This window comes from Pinus tabuliformis, chromosome 7 (assembly GCF_031772625.1).
Source record: "Pinus tabuliformis cultivar Carrire ecotype Pingquan chromosome 7, CPIR1, whole genome shotgun sequence".
In the NCBI taxonomy this organism is placed as follows: Eukaryota; Viridiplantae; Streptophyta; class Pinopsida; order Pinales; family Pinaceae; genus Pinus; species Pinus tabuliformis.
In genome coordinates, this window is record NC_142293.1 from 940,787,290 (window position 1) to 940,812,363 (window position 25,074).

The following is a 25,074-nucleotide window of genomic DNA, read 5'->3' on the forward strand; positions in this document are numbered from 1 at the left end:
CTGTTTGTTTATGCAAATCTATTTGATTTATAGGGTGAATTTGTTTTGTACCAAAAGAGAACTATGAATTTTTATAATCCTCAACAAACTTTGGAACTTGAACCTATGGCTCTAGGAAAGCTAACTGAAAATTTCCTTTTATAGGATCTAATGCAGACATCAATTTGCTCTGAGCAGACAAAGTTTGCTTCGAAAATTGTGAATAAGTGGCCAATTTTAAAGCTTCATTATTCTTCTTCATCTATATAAACTTAGTAAATATGATCTGATTGCTTGAAGAAGGATTTTTAGATGGAGAAGATACTACTAATTCTATGTGTTGTAATTTAAAAACAAGTTTTCTTGATACCTGTTGAAGCCTCAAAAAGTGTTGTGACGACATGGAGGAAACCACCTGATCCTAACCTTGAAAGCAGCTCCTTTTCCATTTGCTATAGTGGCTCCGACTAGGGATAATGGGACCAGTTTCCCAGAGAGATTTGATCATGTTGGTGGGACGACATAAGATGTAACATGGAATAACTAAGCTAAATGTAATCTAATCTAACTACTAAACACATGCATATCTCTTTAATCTAGCATTATCTAACTATAATATACCCAGGAATAATAATACGACATGCAATCTACAATGATGTCTTACAACAATTGGTAATAAAGATCATTCAACTTCCAAAAGAAATTAAATCGTTTAATAATAATCGTTTTGGATAAATAATTAGACAGAATGATTTAGAAAGATATATCGCATATAAAATCATTCATGTATTTAAAATGGAATCAGAGTTAACATCATACAAAAGTGCAATAATGTGAAACTATAATTTTGACATTGATATACAAAACAATTGAAAGAAGAATTATTGCTTAATACATCAATAAAACATAATCATATGATAAAAGTACCATATATGATAAGTCTTTCTCATGTGCTTCAGCAATATTGACCCAATCTCATTCAATCCAATGCATTCTAAGATTACAAAAGTGCATTTCATTAGAGCATGCTAGACATGTAAAAAATAGGTCATGTTCCATTCATTTCATCAAAGCCTCCTCAAAAGTACAGAAGTGTGATGTCTTGAAAAGCGTTTTTGATAAAATTTATGGAACCCTCTCTAAATGCATGAGAGGGGTTTAAATACTAAACTATATGTCTTAAAAATAGATTATTACAAAAATAGTTGAGGAGGTTTCAAACAACCTTCCTTAGGATATGAAAAAATAAAACTAAAAGAAAAATAAATTAATGAGTAATTCCCTTGAACTTGATCTCTAAGGTCGCAAATATCAATCATTGGCTTGAGCTGAGGCGGTTGGTCGATTGCAGATTTTAACTGCCCAACAAATATGGCATCTATTAGTGTTGGCACCATCTTTTGTGTAGAGGTTGTTAAACATCTTAGAAGAATCCTTTGGTTGTGTGGTTTTACTAGAAACGGCCAGTATGCTTCCCAATTTATCCTGTTTAGCTGTTTGATTGCCTCCTCCTTTTCTTGCGCTCCCTGTTTCCACCGCTACTCTAGTTGTTTAACATTCGGAAGAAACCCTGGTACACACTCCTTGACAAGATTGGCGCCATGAAGATTTTCGTTAATGGCTTCTATTATGATGTTTGTTGTTGTCATTGCAATCGATGTTGCCCTTTCTACCTGTTTCAACCAAGAATCCCAATCTGTGAACAGAATATCTTTATGCGACTCTTCCAGCTTTGGTAGGTCAACCTTTCTCCCATTCTCTAATTCTTGCCAAGTGATAAATTCAGAAACCCTTTTGTGGATTTCGTCATACTCAAACCTCATCGATAACTTGGTTTGTTAATTTATCACTGGTCTTGCAATAAGGATTTATTTGCGATATTTTATGGAAAATTACTTCCTTTTGTTGCATTATTAAGGAATTGAGGTTGACTGCTTCTTTGATGAATTCATTGATTTGCGAATTGTCTTTAAGTTTATCTATCATGGCTTGTATTTATGAATCCTTTTCTGCTAAGCTGGCTTGGTGTTGTATGCTCATCTGTTCAAATTCTCTTTGGAGTTGGGCTACTTGTAATTCTGCTTGTTGATTGGATATTTATTGGGCTAATTGTTGTTCCAGTAGCATAATTTTTTGTTCCTTTTCCTTCAGCAGCATTTGGACCTCTGTTGCCTTGCTAGTGGTCATTGTGGCATAGGCTCCTGCAAAATGCCACAGGTTTGTGAGATTCTCAGATGGGTCGATAGGCGAGTCCTTCCATACGATATACATTGGTTCATTTTCTAGAGTTGTAACAACCATGGTGTCCAGTTTCCTTTTCTTCCTTTGTCTTTTGATTACAGCCTTGTGGGCAGGACTGTAGAATACATCTAATTGAGGTATTTCCTCAATTCTTAAGATAATTTCTGAAGTAGGAATAACATGAATTATCTGAATCTCTTGAGTGCCTACAGCTCCTTCCCCTGTTGTTTCTGGATTTGCCTTATGCTCGGTTTGCTTGGGAGTCTGCATTTTAGATGTTTTCTTAGGGTTTGTGTCTATGTGGATCTTTTTATTGAACTGCTACCATTATTGTTCTAGGTCAATGATTGGAGCTTTACTTGACTCATTTGAAGTAGAAGCAACCTCTGCTTTTTTATTTGCTTTGGCTTACTTAGTCGTCTCCTCTATACTTTGAGTTGTGTCTTTTTTGGACTCTTTATTTGTGTTTCCTCCCCCATTTTGAGACTGCTGCTCTGAGTGCTCTGACTCACGAGTCGACCTCTCTTGGGTTTATTCTTCAAAGTTTTCTTTGGAGCTTCCCTCCAAGCTTACGCTGGGATTTGGCTCCCTTATTGGTTCAATCTACAATAGGTCCAATGGGACCTTTAATAATCTCTTTTTCCTGTACACATGGAAAGCCTTAACATCTTCCGGGGTCAAAGGTAGTGATTCCATATGCAAAACTTGTGAAATTGTTTCTGCTTGTAGGAAGAGGTCATCAAAGGCGTCCTCTTCGTGGATGAATTGTTTTACATTTACCATAGTATTAAATTCCTTAACAGTGCCATTTTGGTCGTATTTCCTTCCCATAACTGTAGCTAATTTCATAGACATAATATTCTATGCTTCTTTTAATGCATGTCCATAATCGTGTAGTGCAAAAGCACCACATTGTAATGGGAATGTAGACCAAATGGCCTTCTTCTGCACTTTCAGTCCTCTGCTTAATCCGTCTTCCCCTGTTGTTTGGTAGGCTATTTCTCTAGCCATTAGTTTGTCGAGGACATAATATGGGAGGATATGCGGTGAAGCAATGGTCCCAAAAACTCTGATGTAGGTTAATGTTTCTTCGATATCTACTTCGGCCTCTTTAGAAAACCTAAGGGCGGTTCTATCATACACTTCTCTATGAATGGGTAGCATAAACCCTTGACAAATTTTTTAAAAATGGGGGTGGTATTGAGATTCCCACAAAATTTTATAGTAAATATGGATGGGAAGTGGGTTCTGTACAGTCCACTTCCATCCCATATTGGGAAATTGAGAACAAAAATAGATTGCATCCATAACAAAAGAAATCATGAAGAAAGGGGGAAAAACCTTAAAGAAAAACTTATTTCCTTCTATTTTCTATAATGGTCTTTTCCAAATTGTCTGATAAAATTTGAGCCCAGTTCATAATTGTTGCATTCATTGTTGCATCTATTAATGGGATCCATTCCATGGAAAACTTGGTGCTATCGGGTCTACCGAATAACCTACATATCATTGTTGTTGTGAAACTATGAGGGGGAGAAATGGATGTCGTTGAGTACATACTAGTTTTATCTCATTTGAGCTTTCCTTCACTTGATTTCCAAGTCTGTGTGACGTCTGATGGGTCCTCATTTTCTTTAGCGAATTGCTCAAGGAACTGTTTGTTGTAGAGCTTTTGCAGCTCTGGTAACTGGTACATTAGTCGTAGGTTGTCCACTAAGAAAGACCCCATGACCTCTTGTCTGTGATTCTTGAAGGTTCTGTCTGTGATGTCTACCTCGTCAATTACCCATTTGACCATATCTGTGTATGGTATTACTTTTGGTCTCGCAACTATTCAGTGCAGGAATGAACTTACTGTTTCGAAATAGGAGGCGTCAAATGAATCATGAGCATCTGTCGTGGCCGTTGTTACCAATGCCCTGGGTTGCTCTTCTTCTAACAAGTTGTACATGGCCTCCCATGTCGAAGTTCCTCCGTCCTTGTTGCATGTGGTATCAAAGAAAAGCGGCACCATTTCTGATTTCTCAGATGCAGTTCCCTTTCCCTTCTTCACCATTGTTTCTAACGATGTTCTCTGCGGAGTTTTCTTGAAATGGAGCAAAATGGAAGTTATCAGATAAACACAAGTGAGAATGACAGTGAGAATAAATGATACAGTTAACCTCAAAAAGGTGACAATATAGGAGCTTTTATTCAAAACGCAGATGAAAAGATATCATATCACGTCGAGTCGCTCTTTAACATAAATGCCATTAAACTTATTATATAGCCACTAAGGCTTCTTATCGTTGCCTTTATTGCTCATTAAACTAACGCATCAAAAATGGGAAGGAAAAACTTTAGGGTGGCGAGTTTGAATTGCGAGAACGCCAATTTTGCGATTGCGATAAGATTATCGCAATATCGCAAATCGCACTATCGCAATTTTGGTTGTGCGCTTTCCTAGAGTTTTTTAATATTCTGCGGGATGCGATATGTGAGATAAGTGGCATATTATTTATTGTTTAGAGCATAGTTTTCCCAAATGAGTAATTATTTCATAAAGTGCTTTTCACTACGTGTAAGAATTAACTTACATTTTATAACATTTGTTTCTATCGGGTCCAGGCTTTATTGCACTTCGCAAGCTCACGCAGTTTATAAGATTCGACTTTTAAGTAAATTGACGCGATTCGATAAGGTTGACTCAATATATTGCAGTATCTCATCTCGCATGTTACGAAATGTTTTTCCAGTTGCGTCCTTCATGAATGCCGATATGTGATTGCGATAAGTGCTTCATTTTATAGGAAATGCCTTAAGTCTTAGTTTTGAATGAAAATTCTAATGATGTCTAAGTTAAATGCGGTGATTCATTCTATTGCAATTCACGGATTTTGTTTTTTAATTAACCCTTCAATGCACTTGGTCCAGCGGTATGTGAAAAGGCGAGAATTGCTAGTCTTATAGGGTTTTGACTTGATATCTTGATTTATTTCTAAAAGTTTAAAAGAAAGCGACTAAGTGATAAATTTTTCTTAGAGGGTTTTTTTTTAAATAAAGGGTCCCCATTTAATAATATAACATTATCTATTAAATCAATAAATGGGGGGGGTTGTTGAATAGCACAACAATTTGCAATTCATTGGAAGAACTTGCTACTTCTGATGGTTTTTTGAAATTTCTAAAACTTCCAAAATAAAGATAATTCAAAAATGGGAAATACATGAAATTTATGATAAGTAACATTTCTCTAAATAAGAAAACAAAATCCACCTAGTTATCATCCATTTGATTATCCTTTTCAAAATGAAAATTCCTTTTTCTACATCAGTCTTTACTTGGTTTGAAAGATAAAGCAGGGGGAACTTGCAAATTAGCTTTTAGATGTACTCATTTGTCATTTGTCACAAGTAGAGCCTCTGCTGCCAGCAAGCATCCATACCCTCGACAGGGTTACCTTTTAACCAGCAATGATTCAGTATCCCATCCAGATAAGAGTGCAATTTCTAGAGATAAATTCAGACTCATATCCTTACTCAATTTTTCTTTCTTTTCTAAATAATTTATTTTTCTTAAATATTTCATTTTTTCTACTTAAAGGTCGTTGTCTTGGTTTGGTGGCCAAAATTTCAATGCCATTCACTAGTTGTGACTTAACTAAACAAGTTGGCTCGTGATAAGACCCCTTGTCTCTTGATTTAAAATAATCTCAAACCATTACCCTGTTTTGATATGCAGTATTGGTAATGTCAATTTATTACTTCCCTATGATCATGGTAATTCGGCTCTTGATGAGACCTCTTATCCTTTAATTTTAAGTATATTTTAGAATTACAATCTAAAAAGAGAAAAGTTTACTAGATGGGGAGAATCATTGACGCCTTAAGAGTTTTTGGATGACAATTATAGAGGTAAAGATGCTTTTCTACAGAGAGTCTTTGCTTTGTTATAGATACTTTTCTTAACTGATGGTAGAACAAAGGTTTCTTTATAAAGTTGAGGTTTTGCAAAGGAAAGTACTTTTGGTGGAAAACAATCAGGTTTCAGAGTAATAGAACTTAGCTTATGTTTCAAATGTGAAAATTATCTTCTCAACAATCTCTACTTATACAAGCGAAAAGTCAAAATATAAAAGATATTATTATTGTAAAGGCCAAAATTAAATGCTATTTAACTTTTATTTTCTGAGAAAAAATAAAGGCAATAGTGTACATGGGATAGAAGAGGTTATCTTCTATGAAAAATATTTATTTTCCGATTAACAAGTAGAGAATCTCTCTTGCCTGATAAATCTTGCAGTAAAAAGGTGGATGGGGAGATTTGCTCCGCAATCTGAAATGGGCCAAGCCACATTATTTAGAATTTGGTATGCTTACCTTTTGCCTCATGTGCTTTATCCCACTTCAATACAAGGTCCCCGAGCTGAAAGGATTTAGGACTTACATAATTTGCATTAAATGAAGATTTAACTAATTGTTGATGATGTGCCTGTGTGATTTTCGCTATCTCTTTCTTCTTCGAGCTTGAGGATTTGCGATTGACTTAATTGCATAGAAGAGGAAGGAGTTTCTTCAATAAATTGATCCAGGGCTAGAGAAGGAATAGCTACATTTGTAGGGAGAACAGCCTTTGTCCCATAGACCAAATTAAAATGAGAAGTGCTTATTGAGGCCTTATGTGTTATTCGATCTTCCCTTAGAGTAAATGTTAAAGATTTGTGCCAGTTTTTCTGACCTTGATCAACAGTTCGTTTGATGATTCTTATGAGTTTTTTGTTTGTAGATTCGGCCAAACCATTTCCATAAGGATAATAGTTAGCATAATATTTAAGTTTAAAACCTATTTTAAGAGCAAATTCTGTCATAGAAATGCCTATGAAATAAGTTGCATTGTCAAACATGAGGGCAGTTGGTAGGCCAAATATGGTAATAATAAACGGGTCAATAAATTCAATCAGTCCCATCATTTCCCTACTCAAAAGTTGGGCGTACTCAACACCCTCACTACTCATGCCTTGAGAATCTCTGATGAAAAGAGCTTCAATAAAGAGAAAGCCCATCTCCTCAATGTCTTTGTTAATAACGGTTATAGTAGACACCTTGGTCAGAGGGCTTTCCTTAAAGCCTACAAGAATTCAGTGGTTAAAAAAGAACCTAAAGATCGAGTCCCAGGGGTCCATCTTCCTTTTATCCAAGGGACCACTGATAAGATTGCAAAGATTCTTAGGAAGCATAATGTTCCCTCGACCTTTAGACCCCTTAACGCCATTCATAATTCCCTCTGATCGGTGAAGGATCCTGTCAACCCTAAGGACATGAAGGGAATCTATATTATTCCTTGTTCCTGTGGGACCCCCTACATTGGTGAGACTGGGTGCTCTATTAATCAAAGGATTAATGAGCACTCAACAGACCTAAAACATGGGAGGATCAGATCCTCCGCACTAGCAGAGCATGCAGAGAAGACTAAACATCACATTTGTATTGAGGAGGCCCATGTTATTACTAAGGTTGCGCAGTTCCATCATTGAAAATTTAGGGAAGCCATTGAGATTGAAAAAAGGCCAAGCAATCTCAATAGAGATGATGGCTGGAAGATCAGTGGTTGCTGGATCCTTGCCCTCTCTTCCTAGTCGTTTCTTCCCCCTTTCCCTTTGGTTGGATGTTGTTTCCTTTTTTCGTTTTCAAATTTTTCTAGGTCACCTGGTTTCTTTCCCGCCACCCTTCTCCCCCCTCAATTAATGACTTGAATTAATTATCCTTTTCCTTTCTCTTGCCCCAATTATCATATAATAAAGTTTCTAACCTGTTTTCTTTCTCCTTAATTCCTCTTTGATTTTTTGCTCCTTTTTGGAAATCTTCCTCATTTTCTCTTCCTTATATTTATTAGATAGTCATTTTCATAACTAACTTAATGGCTTAAAATTATCTATTATAGATAGCTATTGATCTAAAATGTAGATTTAAGTAGAAAGTTCAAGTTTACACTAGACATCTTAATTAATAATAATAATAATAATAATAATATAATATTATGAAATAATAATTAATTTTATAATATCATTATTTTAGTTATAATAATAGTAATAATAAATCCATATTATTACTAATATTTAGAATCCATAGATCTATTAAACATAAATATGTTAACATTTTACACAATTATTATTATTATTATTCCCTAGATTTATTATTTTTAACACTAATATGGTTAACCTATTACTTAAATAATAAACAAAACCAACAAAAAAGTATTAAAATAATATTCATATGTAGCATTTCATAAATTTATCATTCTAGACTTTAATGGCATTCAGAACATTAAAAATAATAATAATAATAATTAAATTAAATTTATATCTATATATATATATATATATATATATATATATATATATATATATACTTGAGTAACTACTTATCTAATAATATTATTATAATAATTTGATCAAATATAATATTAGTCCTGGTCCCCACCCCCTTGACCAGTCCATTGGCTAGTCAAATCTAGGCGTTTCATAGTCAAATATAGCCATTAGTCCAGTCTAGTATGATATAGTCGTTTTCCAATCAAACCTAGGCGTTGGAAAATCTACTCAACCTACGATCTGATTCCTCAACTTGTCCTGATGATGAACCACACTCGTTGGTTCGAAACGCGTCGACAAATGTGTTATCATATGATTTACGCCAATTTTTTTCTCATAAAACTTGATATGGATCATAGAAGCCTCAATTCAACAAATTCAATGATGTTTTCAAAATTGGCTACCTTAAGTGGAATCGCTTCCACCCATTTTGTGAAGTAATCAGTTGTTGTAAGGATATACCTATGTTGCTTTGAAGAGTGAGGAATGATCTCACCTTTTATGTCCAGTCCCCATTGTTCAAATGGTTTTTCAATGTTGAGTGGCTGCAATGGTAATGCGGGTTTCCTCTCCCTTCCAGCAATTTTTTGGAAAAAATTACATTTCTTTACATATTCGTGTGCATCTTTGAATAAGGTTGGCCAATAATAGCCAACATGCAGGATTTTATGTGTTGTTGTGTCTCTTGCAAAATTTCTACCAGTTGGTCCATCATGGAGTCCCTACAAAACCTTTTCTACCTCATATTTTTCAAGGCATCTAAGAAAAACATAATCATAATTGTTCCTAAACAACAAATCATTGATGATTTCATATTGCTTAGCTTTTATCCTCAAAGCCCTTTTTGTTTTGTAACTTAGTTGCGTAGGGGCATATCCATTTTTTAAGTAAAATATGATATCAATGTATTTAGATTTAGTAATATTGAGGCTTACCTCGTAAATTTGTATATCATTACCTGAATCTTGTAGTGCTGGTAAGTTGGATGCTCCTGCTAACATTCTGCAAAAACCTTTACCTTTAACAATTTTATCCGGTCTGATCTCAATGTCATATTCTTGCAGTGTTATTACCCAATTTGCTCTTTTCTCGCCTTCTTCTCTTTGCATTAGTAAATTTCTCACTGCTGAGAATGGGATTACTACCTTACTTTGAGTCTTTAGAAGAAAGGGTTTGAAATGCTTTATTGATTTGAAAACAACGAAAGTTTGTTTTCAACATCCGAATAGTTTAATTCAGTACCCTGCAAATTGGAGCTAAAAAAAGAAATTGGTGCTTCGATTTTCTCATCATTGACCTGTGTCAACATAGTTGCATATGATGTCTCAAAAGAAAATACATATAAAATGAAATGATTAGAAAAATTCAGAGTCGCTGAAGAGGGAGCATTTATGATTGCTTGTTTAATTAGATTAAAAGTTTCATGCTCAGTATATCCCCATTTAAAAACATATTTTTTCCTAATCATAGATTGGAGGGGTAAAACAATTCATGAAAAGTCAGAGAGAAATATTTTGACAAAATTTATTTGACCTAGGAAAGATTGCATGGATTTTTTATTATAAGGTAAAGAGATTTCAAAAAGTTCTATTATCCTATCGGGATCAATAAGAATTCCTTCTTTGGATACAATAAATCCAAGGAGCTTTCCTTCACTCAAAGCAAAGAAATATTTCTTGGGATTGAGAGAAATTCCATACCTCTGACAATGCTCAAATATTTGTTTTAAATCTTTTAAATGATTACTGCACTTTTTTGAATACACATTTATGTCATCTAAATAAATTACCACCAATTTATTCACCATACCTTCGAAAGTTATGTCCATGGCTCTCTAAAATGTTGCGCCAGTATTTATTAATCCAAATGGCATCTTTTGACACGCATAGGTGCCCCATTTGGTTCGAAACGTGGTCTTAAGCTGGTCAGCTGGGTGTACGAGAATCTGATTATAACCTGAAAATCCATCCAGAAAAGACATTAGTTCTAAGCTTGCAACTGATTACAGTATCTGTTCCATAGGAGGTAATGGAAAGTTGTCCTTCTGACAAGCCTTGTTGAGATTGCAAAATTCTATACATATTTGAATATCACCATTATTTTTCTTGACTGGAACAAGGTTAGAAACCCACCTTGAATGCCTAACAGGAAAAATTATTTTGGCTTTGACAAGCTTATTCAATTAAGATTTTATCTTATTTCCTAAATTCAGATAAATCTTTCTCAACTTCTATTGTACATGCTTTTCATCGGATATCATGGGAATGGTATGTTGAATGATGGAAGTATCGTACGTCTTAGGATCTTCATAGTTCCAAGAAAATACATTTTTGTATTTCTTTAACAAATGAACAAAGGCTAATCTTTCATCTTGTGTAAGAACAAATCCTAGATTGATATTTTGAGGTTTAAGGTCAGTTCCAGGATTAACTAATTCAAACCTCAAAGTTGAACTCTGAATTTTTGAGTTACTGGGTTTCTTGAACCTGTCCTTAAGATCATATAAGTCTTCCATCTTAACCACATATTTAGGTATGGAATTTAGAGTTATTTCTGTTGGACACCTAATCCTAAATGGGTTAGTGTGGAAGCCGAATAGACCAAAGCAGTCCAAGAGACCTTGGGATCTGAAACCCAAGAGTCACGTATTGTACTATAAATGTATATCTCATGTTAATAAAAAATGTATTGCATGTTTTATCTTTCACATTGTCTTTGCTGTCCATGTGTGTTTAACATGGTATCAGAGCGGGCGAATTCTGGCCCTGCTCATATTTGAGCCACTTGTTTTGTGGTCTCTACCTACATGTCAGTTTTGTCTTTCTACTAATCAGAATTGATCAGAATTGCCACCTTATTGAGCGTTTTATTCCTCATTCTGCGCCATATTCTTTCCTACGCTCTATGCTCTCTGCCATAACCGTTGTCTGAGATTCGCTGCCACCTCTGTCTATCAGGGGTCCGACGGGCAGATACAATGGTTATCTAATATGGAAACTGAAATGATTCAAGAACCTCTGCGTGGTCAGTCTGTCCACTGCCCCTCCACAGTTGCTACCCATTAAACGCTGCCACTGTTTAGACACTGCAAATATCTGACATTATTCTCCGCCTTCTGTTGTAACTCCTCTCTTCCTTGACAGGGTCTTTGATTCCCTGGATATGCACTGATTTCTTTACTCATTCTCTCTCTATGGATTATCTGCATATCTGGTGCCAATCGCATTTTCTTCTTTCCTCATAATCTTTTTGGTTGAGGTGATATTCCAGAGACTTCTTCTCTGTGGAGACGGTTAATCATAGTCAAATTTTCCTCTGCTGCAACGCCGGAAACATTAAAATTGGGTGGAGGTTCCAAGATCGAACCTCCCACGCGCCCTGGTTCGAATGATGCCTGGTTCGAGTAGCTACGAGCAGAGTATCAGAGCTCGTAACTGTGGTTGCTGAAGAAGACCTCCACGCAGCTTAACCGGTTGCTGAAGAAGACCTCCTGGTATTAACCAGCGTAACCATGGTGCCTCCGGAGTCTGTGCGTTGATATAACTCGCGGTGCAAGGTGTGCGTGTGATTGTTATGGAGCAGTGTTCGAAGCGTAAGTTGAGAAATGTGGGTAGTCCATCCGCTGTAAAAGGTGGAATGCCTCTCTCAGTCGGTCATTCTTACAAAGTTTTATGACAGCCCCTTCCCTAATGATTTGGTTTGCATGGCATTCTTGTTGGGAACATTTGCCACTGCCACAGATATACTGTGGAATACTGACGGCTTTGGGTTCTAACGACGAAAGGGCCTTAGTATTACTCTCATTCCCCAAAAATGCAAATACTTTTGCAACTGGCTTTGCTGATTCTCTGCTCCATGTGAAGGCTCTCATGTAAAAGCTTGGGAATCCAGAATTGGGGTGTGTGCATTGTGTGGCAACGCTCATTACACCGATGTTGAAGCTGGAACGTAAACGGAATTGGTATTGGTATTGCTCGAGCTCTGCTTGGCACTTCGAATACTAAAGCTTTGGCGATCTGTTTTGGCATTCTCATGATACTAGAATTGGACCGCAAACAAGCATAGGATGGACATGGATTGACCTCCCTGTGAATGAAAAAGATGTTGGATAAATCATGTTTATGATGTCGATTGACATGAATATTCTTCCTTCTTTACTTGCGCTATTAATATTATTTCTTCCCTGATCAGTAATTTGAATTTCTGGTGCATCATGAATAATGGTTTAAGGTTCTCTCTTGTAGCTATGATGGGTTTATTCGTTGTATGGATATTGAGAAAGAAGTATTTGATATGCTATACACGAACAATCTGCGTCTTTCAGCTATCTGTTTTACACCCTCTGTAATTGAACTTTCAAATGCTGCGCTGCTTTCAAAATAGTATTGCAGTGATATATTGATTAAAGTGATATATTGAAGTGATCTCTTGAGCTTCTCCTGGAATTTCAGCTGTGTGAGAGAGCTCACCTGGAGGTTTTTCATCTGGGCAGATGAAGGATACTTTGGCTGGTTGCAGGGCCCATCGTGATAGATGAAAGTAGCATCTAGGATGTTTGGTTGCTCGACACAAAACATAACTGGTTGTAGTAATATCTATAAAGGGAACGAGTTCTTGGACCATTTGGAGGGCCAAAGCACCAATGTTTGCTGAAGTTCATGGGTTGAGTTTCCACAACCAAGGGACTGTACTCTCTGTGATATATTGAGATTGAAGTTCTGCCCACGAAAGGGCAAGTTTCATTCTGTTTCAAGGGACGAGTTCTTTTCCCTTCTAGTGGCCTACTTTAGTCTAAGAAATAGGTTGAGTTTTCCATCACAGTGAGTTGTGCTCTTCCTGTAAGTTGCTGGTGTGAACAAAATGCAAACAGAAAATCATTCTGGAAGATTGTGCGAGTTGTAGTTTGGGAGAGGGTAAGGGCATAAAGAATGATCTAGCCCCAAGGCTACAAACTTGTATTTTCTGTGGTTGTTTCAGTTGAGCAGCATATCACTGTACCTGTGCTTGAAATCTTAATGAGTATAGACTATTGGAAGTGATGTTTGGTGATGTACCTCTGCTATAGAGGGTCTCAAACTTCCTCATCTCATTGGATGTGTGGCTGTGAATATATTGAAGACACTCCATATTTATTTCTCTGTTTTGGAGCTGAATACGTTGCATATATTATCACTGTGGTGTTTTCTCTGTAATGATGGAGCTTCTTTGATGTTATAACACTTATCTACAGCCACTGTTCTTCCTAAATTTGCTGGTATATTCTACTTCAGATCTCTGTTATTATTAGAGTTGATATATCAGAGGTATATGTAATCCATTCCTGTAGTTGAAGTTCGAATTTCAAAGAAGGAAGAAGTCATTTAGTTGTGCATCCATACAAAGCGTAGCTTGGTATACCTGAGCATTTTAAGGGTGAAACATATCTATTGTATCTGTGTTGGAAGGACTTTGAGCCTCTCATTCTTGCTGGACACAAATCTGTTAGTGATTGGCTAAATTCCTAGCTGGAATCTCTGCATTTTGAGGGCAGAATACATAATAAAGCCCTGCTGAAGTTTTTTACATCATTGGGGTCATTTCCAATAAAAAAAAAGAGGTTGAGATTCTTGGATTTATTATTGAAGGAAGAGGTCGAGCTACCCTTGTGTATATTCGTGGAGTTTGAGCCGTGTCTCCATTGCTGGTATTTGCGGATTTTTTATTCTTTTTGCATTCATGAGCTTCCAGAAGGGATATAGAGGCAAGTTCTATAAAGTTTGAAGGAATCAGCTACGTAACTTAATTTAAAAAGTCTAGTCAGATGTGAAATTTCTACAGAATTTAAAGAACAGAATCTCTGAAAGTCTGGTATTGGACAATGTATTTTTCAAAATGATTTTTGAAATCTTCAATAGCTGGGGTTTGTCTAGACTTGCTGAGTGTTCATTTCTTTGTTGTGACAATGGCTAGATTTGATGATGTATTAGAGTTACTGAATACACTAATACACTCCACTATTGGTGGGAAGGTAAATGTTAGCAAAGACACTCTTTGTGACATTCAGACCTGCCTGCATGATGCACAAGAAAAGATTGATTTTTTGCAACTAGAATCTCAGTTCCAGCAAGATGAGCTTCAACAGATTTGTCATTCCAAATTGTTTTCTGCTCAAAACAATATGTTGTTCAAGGTTAAACCAGCAAGTGGTGAAATTAGTAAGATTGAGGTTGAATCAGATCCAGAATCCAATAAAGCAGCAGTTGTACATGTAGATGCAGAAACTCAGTTTGCACTTCCCAAGCCCATCATCAGACCTTGGGAACAGCTTGTCCACAACAAGAACAGAACTAGTCTTGGATATGACAAGGACTTGTCCTTTCATATTCCAGACTATGCCAAGCCCATTCAGTTTCAGAGTGCTGGATTCATTCATGACAGTTCACTTGTTCCTCATGACAGTTCACCTCCAGCTGTTCCAGATTCTGCCCCTCTTCCACAGCAACAACAACAACAACAAAAACAACATATCGTGAAATGCCAACACTGTGATCGAGTTGGCCATTTGAAAGATCACTGTTTTGATCTTCATCCATGTAAGCACTGTCATAAAACCAGTCATTCTTCACACAGATGCTTCAAAAAAAAACGTCCTGCAAGAACAAAGATTCATCTTGGATGGATCGCTTCTTGGCAATGGGCATCAACAGCCAAGAAGATATTCCAAACACATGTCAGAACTTGTTCCAGAGTATTGAACAGTCTTGCAGTTGAGTTTTCTCCATCTTCTCACCTTGTATCTGACAGGGGGGAAAATGATGGTCATCTACAAGCTTCAAAGTCACATCAAGCGAGCCTGAGCCACAACCTGCCACACCAGTTTCAGAGTTGTAGCCAGAGACAAAGATGCCCGTGAACATGCCTTCAGTTGGCAATCTGGGACACTTCCTCTAGCAGAAGACTTCAGCTTCTTACCAGTTTTGGAAGAGTTCCAGGAACAAAAATGAGAACACTTCCTCTAGCAGAAGACACCAGCTTCTTGCCAGTTTTGGAAGAGTTCCAGAAATTGCATTAAGCATTCCAGAGTTGTTGGTCATCCTTAAACCATCACAGGTTGAGACTTCCCTTTTCAGGTTGAAGTTTTACCTTTTATGTGGGGTGAGACCTCCCTTTTATGGTTGAAGGTTTCCCTCTTTAAAACAATAAGATCACTTCCTCTAGCAGAAAACTTCAGTTTCTTGCCAGTTTTGGAAGAGTTCCGGGAACTGCACTAAGCGTTCCAGTGTTGGTGGTCATCCTTAAACCACCGCCCTTTTTACCAACATTTCATAGAGCACATTCAGCCTAGTGCTGCCATGCATTTTTTGCACATTTTGTATTACAGCTCTCTTCTTGGACTCATACATAACCCTTCGGATTAAGGGGGGGAATGTTGGACACCTAATCCTAAATGGGTTAGTGTGGAAGCCGAATAGACCAAAGCAGTCCAAGAGACCTTGGGATCTGAAACCCAAGAGTCACGTATTGTACTATAAATGTATATCTCATGTTAATAAAAAATGTATTGCATGTTTTATCTTTCACATTGTCTTTGTTGTCCATGTGTGTTTAACAATTTCTTACTTAAGCTAGCTGCCATGTTGATCTTCATCTATTATCTGGTCATCATAAGAGCTTTCAGGTGTTAGAAAATTTATGATATCCAAATTATTATTAAAGACTCGCCAATTGGTGATATTGTCGAGAATAGAAGGCCTAAAAATTAATTCAATAGAAAAGTGATTAGGACTATAATCTCCTCGTGGAATGAGCTTGGATGCAACATTAGGCAAAAGATCGGCACTTGCATTTTAGAGTCTTGGGATATGGGAAATGTTGAACGTTGTAAAATGAGAGGTGAGATCCTGGACTAATGATTGATAATGTTTCAAATTTCCAGAGAGATAGTGTATAGTATGAATTACCTCTTTAATTACAATTTCTGAATCTCCAAACACTTAAAGATATTCGATATCAAGGCTGATGGCTTTATACATCCCTTGAACTAATGCTTCATATTCGGCAGTGTTATTTGTGCATTCAAGTTCAAGTATGCATGCTAACATAGTTTTTTCCCCATCTGGGCTAACTAATATGCATCTTGCACCAGGCCCATCATTAGATTTAGATCCATCAAAATATAATTTCCAAAATAAAGACTCAACTACAGGTTTATCTACAAAATTTATTCACTTAGAAGAATTTGTTTAAGAATAATTTTCGACTTGTGATATAACATAATTTTCCAAGAAGGGTGATGTATTTGCATTAAAATTGCCTAAAAATATTCCACTGAATAATTTCCAATGATATGGTTGATGTATGTGACGGACTCATTTTCTCCCTCCAGCTCTGTGATGATATACTTTTGATGTTTCTCTCGGTCAACCCTTATTTGATTCGACTTACCATTATAGGGAAGCCACATGTCGCACCAGTCGGTTGCGAAATAGTCATGAATCTTTTCTGACCAGTTTCTGCTAAGGATTAAGTCGTAGAATTTCGGGATATCAGCCACAAGAATGTCAATGACTTGACATAATTTCAGGTTTGATGAGCGTCGAATAGTGACTTGATTGAGTTCCCATATAGCTTTGAATTGAGATCGATCTAACTGCATGATGTAAACAATAGATTTTTGGGGCTCCACATTCAATTTCACACAAATTGTTCTTGGTAGAATGTTGGATGAAGCTCCAGAATCAACTAAACAATTGTGTAGATTTTTATTGAAAACTTGAAAAGTCAAAGGAAATGGAGGTGTATGGGATTTGGATCTTCCTCCTATTAGAGAGATATCATTTGAACTGATTTTTTCTAATGAGGTAGTAGGAGGCCTTCCATTTCTTGAGCAGCCTGTGAGATTACAATAGCGGGAAGAGGAGAAATAGGGACTGCTTTTAGTTCTTTGAGAAATAGATTATGTTGATGTTTTAACATGCTAAGCTCATGGAATGTAATATTCACCCTAGTCTTTTTCATATTTTCAAATATGTTGTATTCCATTTCATCAGAGACTAGCAGGGTTTTAGCAGAAGGTGAAGAATCTGATTAAGGAGGAGTGGTTTGAGTGGATTTGGGGGAAGATTTCTTACCTATTGCTTTATCTTTGGGAGCTAGAGTTGATGCTTTATGTTTTGGATTTGTTTGTGGAAAATCTACAGTGCTTCTACTCCTGGTTGCAATAGGTAATGCTTCTTGTGCTTCTTCATTAGGAAGGATAAAATCCACATTCCTTGTAATTCAACCACTTCTTCGTCATCAGTTTGTTCTTCAGCTGTTGAGATTTCCTCTTCCTCTACATCTGATTCAGCATTTGATATTGTATTTGGAGGCTTAGGATTAGAGGAAGCATTTATTTTCTAAGGTTTGTAAGCTTTTTCCTTGAAGAAGTCTCAACTACCTGTTTTTTGATGTCGACCATTTCATTAGACATAGTTTTAAGGAATTTTTGTAGTCCCTCAAGATCCAAAGGATCTTTAGGTGCTTTTTTCTTGGATTCGTCCCTAAAAGTTACCTTCTTGGATTTTCTTTCCTCTAATGCATTCTTTTCTTCTAAAGCTAAAATTTGTTTTTCTACATCTATGGCTTCTTTCATGTTTTCTGCAAAAGTTGGTTTGGCAGCCGTATCGACAAAAATAGTTGCATTTGAGGGAAGAGCAGAAATGTACCATTCATTTTGGACTTCATCATTGGCCTTGGATGTTGTTGGAATATTATTCAATATCTTATTAAAATGTGAATTGAAGTCCTTAATTGGTCCCCTAGGTTCAGCTTTCAAGTTGGAGAGATCACTGAGAAGAGTAGTTGTCAATTGGTCATCTCCAAACTTGGTTAGGAACTGCTCTTGAAAGGTATCCCAACTATTAATGGAACCAGATGGTAATGAAAAATACCATGATCCTATTGATCCTTGTAAAGTATAAGGGAATAATCTTACAACTGCATCTTCTTCTACCACTGCATTCAGATTTATGGACAACATAAAGTTGTTTATGTGTTCCTCAACAGGCAAACCATCATCAGGGTTAAATTTTGGCAACCATTTCATTCGATGCGCAGGTAGTGGGTGCAATGGTCCTGCCATTCGAATAGCTCCTAGATTTTTCCACGGTCTTTGATCCATCGTGGGTATCTGTGTAGAGGAAGATGTTCGAGTAGTTGAAGGTGATTGGGTAGAGGAGGCTTGTGCTCCAGTACCAATGTAAATCATGATCTAGAATTGTGAGGTGGATGATTGATTTTGTGATGAAGTGGAGGAATGAATGAGGGTGTTTCAGGTGACGATGAAATAACCTCACTATGAGCTTCAGAGTGTGTTTTCTTAGTTTTCCTTCAGTTTGGTAGAGGGAATTCAAATGGGTGGATCCCAAATTTTTCGCTCTGTGATCTAGTTAACCTTTGAGAAGAAGGAAACTGAGAAGAAACACTACCTTGGGGTAACTCAGATTCTTCTTGAGATAAAGAAATCCCCTGCAGTTTATGGATTAAACACTGCACTTCAGGTGCTTCTATAGAAGAAAATTGATCTGATTTCTTGGGATCACATTGGTAGATTCTAAGGATTTCTTTACAAATTCTCACCTAGGTTTTGGGGATTTAGAATGCGACTGAGAAGTTAGAGGTGATGGTGAGGGAGTTTTACTCTTAGAATGGCTTACTGATTTAGGTTTTCTTGCCATTCATAGTTAGGCCCTCCTTCTAGCACCAAAATGTTGAAGCTTTGAAAATTGTTGCGACAACATGGGGGAAAACCACTTGGTCCGAACCTTGAAAGCAACTCGTTTTTCGTTTGCTATAGTGGCTCCGACTAGGGATAATGGGACTAGTTTCCCAGAGAGATTTGATAATGTTGGTGGGATGATATAAGATGTAACGTGGAATAACTAAGCTAAATGTAATCTAATCTAACTACTAAACACATGCATATCTCTTTAATATAACATTATCTAACTATTATATACCCAGGAATAATAATACGATATGTGATCTACAATGATGTCTTACAACAATTGATAATAAATATCATTCAACTGGCAAAAGAAATTAAATCATTTAACAATAATCGTTTTGGATAAATAGTTAGACAAAACGATTTATAAAGATATATCGCATATAAAACTCGTTCATGTATTCAAAATGGAATCAAAGCTAACATCATACAAAAGTGCAATAATGCGAAACTATAATTCTGAATTTGATATACAAATCAATTGAAAGAATAATTATTGATTAATACATCAATAAAACATAATCATACGATAAAAGTACCATATATGATAAGTCCTGCTCATGTGCTTCAACAATACTAACCCAATCTCATTCAATCCAACACATTCTAAGAGTTCAAAAGTGCATTAGTAGAGCATGCTAGGTATGTAAAAAATAGATCATGTTCCATTCATTTCATCAAAACCTCCTCAAAAGTGCTAAAGTGTAATGTCTTGAAAAGTGTTTTTGATAAAATTTCTGGACCCCTCTCTAAATGCATGAGAGGGGTTTAAATACTAAACTATATGTATTAAAAATAGATTATTACAAAATAGCTGAGGAGGTTTCAAACAACCTTCCTCGGAATATGCAAAAATAAAACTAAAAGAAAAATAAATTAATGACTAATTCCTTTGAACTTGATCTATAAGGTTGCAAATATCAGTCATTGGCTTGAGCTGAGGCAGTTGGCCGATTGCAGATTTTAACTGCCCAACAAATATGGCATCTGTTAGTGTTGGCACCATCTTTTGTGTAGAGGTTGTTAAGCATCTTAGAGTCATCCACTGGCTGTGTGGTTTTACTAGAAACTGCCAGTATGCTTCCCAATTCATCCTTTTTAAATGTTTGGTTGCCTCCTCCTTTTCCTATGCTGCATGTTTCCACTGTTGCTCTAGCTGTTTAAGATTTGGAAGAAACCCTGGTACACACTCCTTGACAATATTAGTGCCATGAAGATTTTCGTTAATGGCTTCTATTATGTTGTTTGTCGCTGTCGCTGCTATTGCTTTTACCCTTTCTACTTGTTTCAACCGAGAATCTCAGTCTTTGAACATAATATATTTATGTGACTCTTCCAACTTTGGTAGGTCAGCCTTTCTCCCATCCTCTGATTCTTTCCAGGTGATGCATTCAGAAACCCTTTTGTGGATTTTGTCATACTCAAACCTCATATCGATAACTTGGTTTTTTAATTTATCACTGGTCTCACAATAAGGATTTATTTGCGAGATTTTCTAGCAAAATACTTCATTTTGCTGCATTAGTGAGGAGTTGAGGTTGAGTGCTTCTTTGATGAATTTGTCGATTTACGGATTGTCTTTAAGTTTATCTATCATGGCTTGTATATGCGAATCCTTTTCTGCTAATATGGCTTGGTGTTGTATTCTCATCTGTTCGAATTCGCTTTGGAGCTGGGCTACTTATAATTCTGCTTGTTGATTGGATTTTTTTTGGGCTAATTATTGTTCTAGGAACATAAGTTTTTTTCCTTTTCCTTCATCAACATTTGGACCTCTGTTGCCTTGTCGATGGCCATTGTGGCATAGGCTCCTGCGAACTGTGACAACTTTGTGAGATTCTCAGATGGGTCGATAGGAGATTCCTTCCATCTGATATCCATTGGTTCATTTTATAGAGTTGTAACAACAATGGTGTCCAGTTTCCTTTTCTTCCTTTGTCTTTTAACTGCAACCTTGTAGGTAGGACTGTAGAATACATCTAACAGAGGTATTTCCTCAATTCTTAAGATAATTTCTGAAGTAGGAATAACAAGAATGATCTCAATGTCCTAAGTGCCTATAGCTCCTTCCCCTATTGTTTCTATATTTTCCTTATGTTTGGTTTGCTTGGGAGTCTGCATTTAAGATGTTTGGTCAGGGTTCATGTCTGTGTGGAGATTTTTATTGAGCTGCTCACATTCTTGTTCCAGGTCAATGATTGGATCCTTACCTGACTAAATTGAAGTAGAAGCAACCTCTGCTTGTTTCTTTCCTTTGGCCTACTCAGTTGTCTCCTCTGTACTTTGAGTTGTGTCTTTTTTAGACTCTTTATTTATGTTTCCTCCTCCATTTTGAGAATGCTTCTCTGAATTCTTTTACTCATGAGTCGACCTCTCTTAGGTTTCTTCTTCAAAGTCTTCTATGGAGCTTCCCTCCAAGCTTACGCTGGGAGTTGGCTCCCTTATTGGTTCAATGTGCAGTAGGTCCAATGGGACCTTTAATAATCTCTTTTTCCTGTACACATGGAAATCCTTAACATCTTTCGGGGTCGTTGAATAGCACAACAATTAGCAATTCGCTAGAAGAACCAGTTATCTCTAATAGTTTTTTGAAATTTCTAAAACTTCCAAAACAAATATAGTTCAGAAAATGGGAAATACATGAAATCTAATATAAGTAACATTTCTCTGAATAAGAAAACAAAATCCACCTAATTATCATCCATTTGATTATCCTTTTCAAAATGAAAATTCCTTTGTCTACATCAGACTTTAATTGGTTTTAAAGATACAGTAGGGGGCTCTTACAAATTAGCTTTTAGATGTACTCATTTGTCACAGGTAGAGTCTTTGCTGCCAGCAGGCATCCATAGCCTCGATAGGGTTATCTTTTAACCAGTAATTTTTTTAGATATAAATTCAGATTCATATACTTACTTCCTTTTTCTTTCTTTTCTAAACAACTTATTTTTCTTAAAAGTTTCATTTTTTCTACTTAAAGGTCGTTGTCTTTGTTTGGTGGCAAAAATTGACAATGCCATTCACTGGTTGTAACTTAATTGGACAAGCTGGCTCGTGATGAGACCCCTTGTCTCTTGATTTAAAATAATCTCAAGACATTTCCCTGTTTTGATATGCAGTATTGGTAATGTCATTTTACTACTTCCCTATGATCATGGTAAGTCGGCTCTTGATGAGACCTCTTATCCTTTAAGTTTAAGTATATTTTAGAATTGCACTCTGAAAAGAGAAAAGTTTACTAGATGGGGAGAATCATTGACTCCTTAAGAGTTCTTGGATGACAATTATAGAATTAAAGATGTTTTTCTGCAGAAAGTCTTTGCTTTGTTATAGATACTTTTCTTGACTGGTGGTAGAACAAAGGTTTCTACATAAAGTTGAAGTTTTGCAAAGGACAAGTAATTTTGGTGGAAAACAAGCAGGTTTCGAAGTAATAGAACTTAGCTTATTTTTCAAATGTGAAAATTATCTTCTCAACAATCTCTACTTAAACAAGCGAAAAGTCAAAATATAAAAGAGATTATTATTGTAAAGGAAAAAAGTAAATGATATTTAAATTTTATTTTCCGAGAAAAAGTAAAGGCAATAGTGTACAAGGGATAGAAGAGATTATCTTCTATGAAAAATATCTCTTCAAAATCTGCCCATTGGCAGGTAGAGAATCTCTCTTGATTGATAAATCTTGTAGTAAAAAGGTGGATGGGCCGATTTGCTCTACAATCTGAAATGGGCCAAGCCACATTCTTTGGAATTTGGTATGCTTACCTTTTTCCTTGTGTGCTTTATCCCACTTCAATACAAGGTCTCCAAGCTGAAAGGATTTAGGACTTACAGAATTTGCGTAAAATGAATATTTAACTAATTGTTGTTGATGTGCATGTGTGATTTTGGCTTTGTCTCTTTCCTCTTCGAGCTTGAGGATTTGTGGTTGCCTTAATTTCATAGAAGAGGAAGGAGTTTCTTCAATAAATTGAACCAGGGTTAGAGAGGGAATAGCTGCACTTGTAGGGAGAACAACCTCTTTCCCATAGACCAAATTAAAATGAGAAGTGCCTATTGAGGCCTTCTATGTTATTCAATTTTCCCATAGAGCAAATGTTAAAGATTTATGCCAGTTTTTTTGACCTTGATCAATGGTTCATTTGATGATTCTTAGGAGATTTTTGTTTGTAGATGGCCAAATCATTTCCATGAGGATAATAGTTCGCAGAATATTTAAGTTTAAAACCTCTTTTAAGAGCAAATTCTGTCATAGCATTGCCTGTGAAATAAGATGCATTTTCAAACATGAGGGCAGTTGGTACGCCAAATCTAGTAATAATAAATTGGTCAATAAATTCAATGATGTTTTAGAATTGGCTACCTTAATTGGAATGTCTTCCACCCATTTTGTGAAGTAATCTGTTTATGTAAGGTTATATCTATGATGCATTGAAGAGTGAGGAACAATCTCACATATTATGTCAAGTCCCCATTGTTCAAATGGTTGTTCAATGTTGACCAACTGCAATGGTAATGTGGGTTTCCTTTGTCTTCCAGCAGTTGTTCGACAAATTTTACATTGCCTTACATATTCATGTGCATCTTTGAATAAGGTTGGATAATAATAGCCAACATGCAGGATTTTATGTGTTGTTATGTCTCCTCCAGAATGTCTAGCATCTGGTCCATCATGGACTTCCTGCAAAACCTTTTCTGTCTCAGATTTTTCAAGGCATCTAAGAAAAATAGAATCATAATTTTTCCTAAACAACACATCGTTGATGATTTCATATTGCTTAGCTTTTATCCTCAAAGCCATTTTTCTTTTGTAACTTAGTTACGTAGGGGTATATCCATTTTTAAAGTAAAAAATGATATCAACGTATTTAGATTCAGTATCATTGAGGCTTACCTCGTAAATTTGTATATCATCACCTGAATATTGTAGTACTGGTAGGTTGGATGCTCCTACTAACATTCTGCAAAAACCTTGACCTTTAACAAGTTTAGCTGGTCTTCTCTCAATGTCATATTCTTGGAGTGTTGTTACCCAATTTTCTCTTTTCTCGCCTACTTCTCTTTGAGAATGGGACTACTACCTTAGTGTGAGTCTTGAGAAGAATGGGTATGAAATGCCTTATTTATTTGAAAACAACAAAAAATTGTTTTTCAACGTCCTAATAGTTTAATTCAGCCCCTACAAATTGGAGCTAAAAAAAGAAATTGTTGCTTCAATTTTGTCATCATTGACCTGTGTCAATATAGCTGCATATGATTTCTTGGAAGCAAAGGTATATAAAATGAAATGATTAGAAAAATTTGGAGTTACTAAAGAGAGAGAATTTATGATTACTTGTTTAATTAGATTAAAAGCTTCATGTTTGGTATGTCCCCATTTAAAAACATATTTTTTCTTAATCATAGAGTGGAGGGGTAAATCAATTCGTGAAACGTGAGGGACAAATCTTTTGACAAAATTTATTTGACCTAGGAAATATTGCATGAATTTTTTTATTATAAGGTAAAGAGATTTCAAAAATTTATCTCATCCTATCGGGATCAATAATAATTCCTTCTTTGGATACGATAAATCCAAGGAGCTTTCCTTCACTCAAATCAAAGAAATATTTCTTGGGATTGAGAGAAATTCCATACCTCTGACAGCACTCAAAGATTTGTTTTAAATCTTTTAAATGATTACTGCGCTTTTTTGAATACATAGTTATGTCATCTAAATAAATTACTATTGATTTATTCACCAAACCTTTAAAAGCTA

At 36.0% G+C, this 25,074-nt stretch overlaps 1 pseudogene; it reads right to left on the minus strand.

Annotated features, from left to right (window-relative positions):
• Positions 1-4,054: 4,054 nt before the first annotated feature.
• Positions 4,055-25,074, minus strand: part of LOC149250732 (E3 ubiquitin-protein ligase ORTHRUS 2-like) — a 100,951-nt pseudogene continuing 79,931 nt past the window's right edge.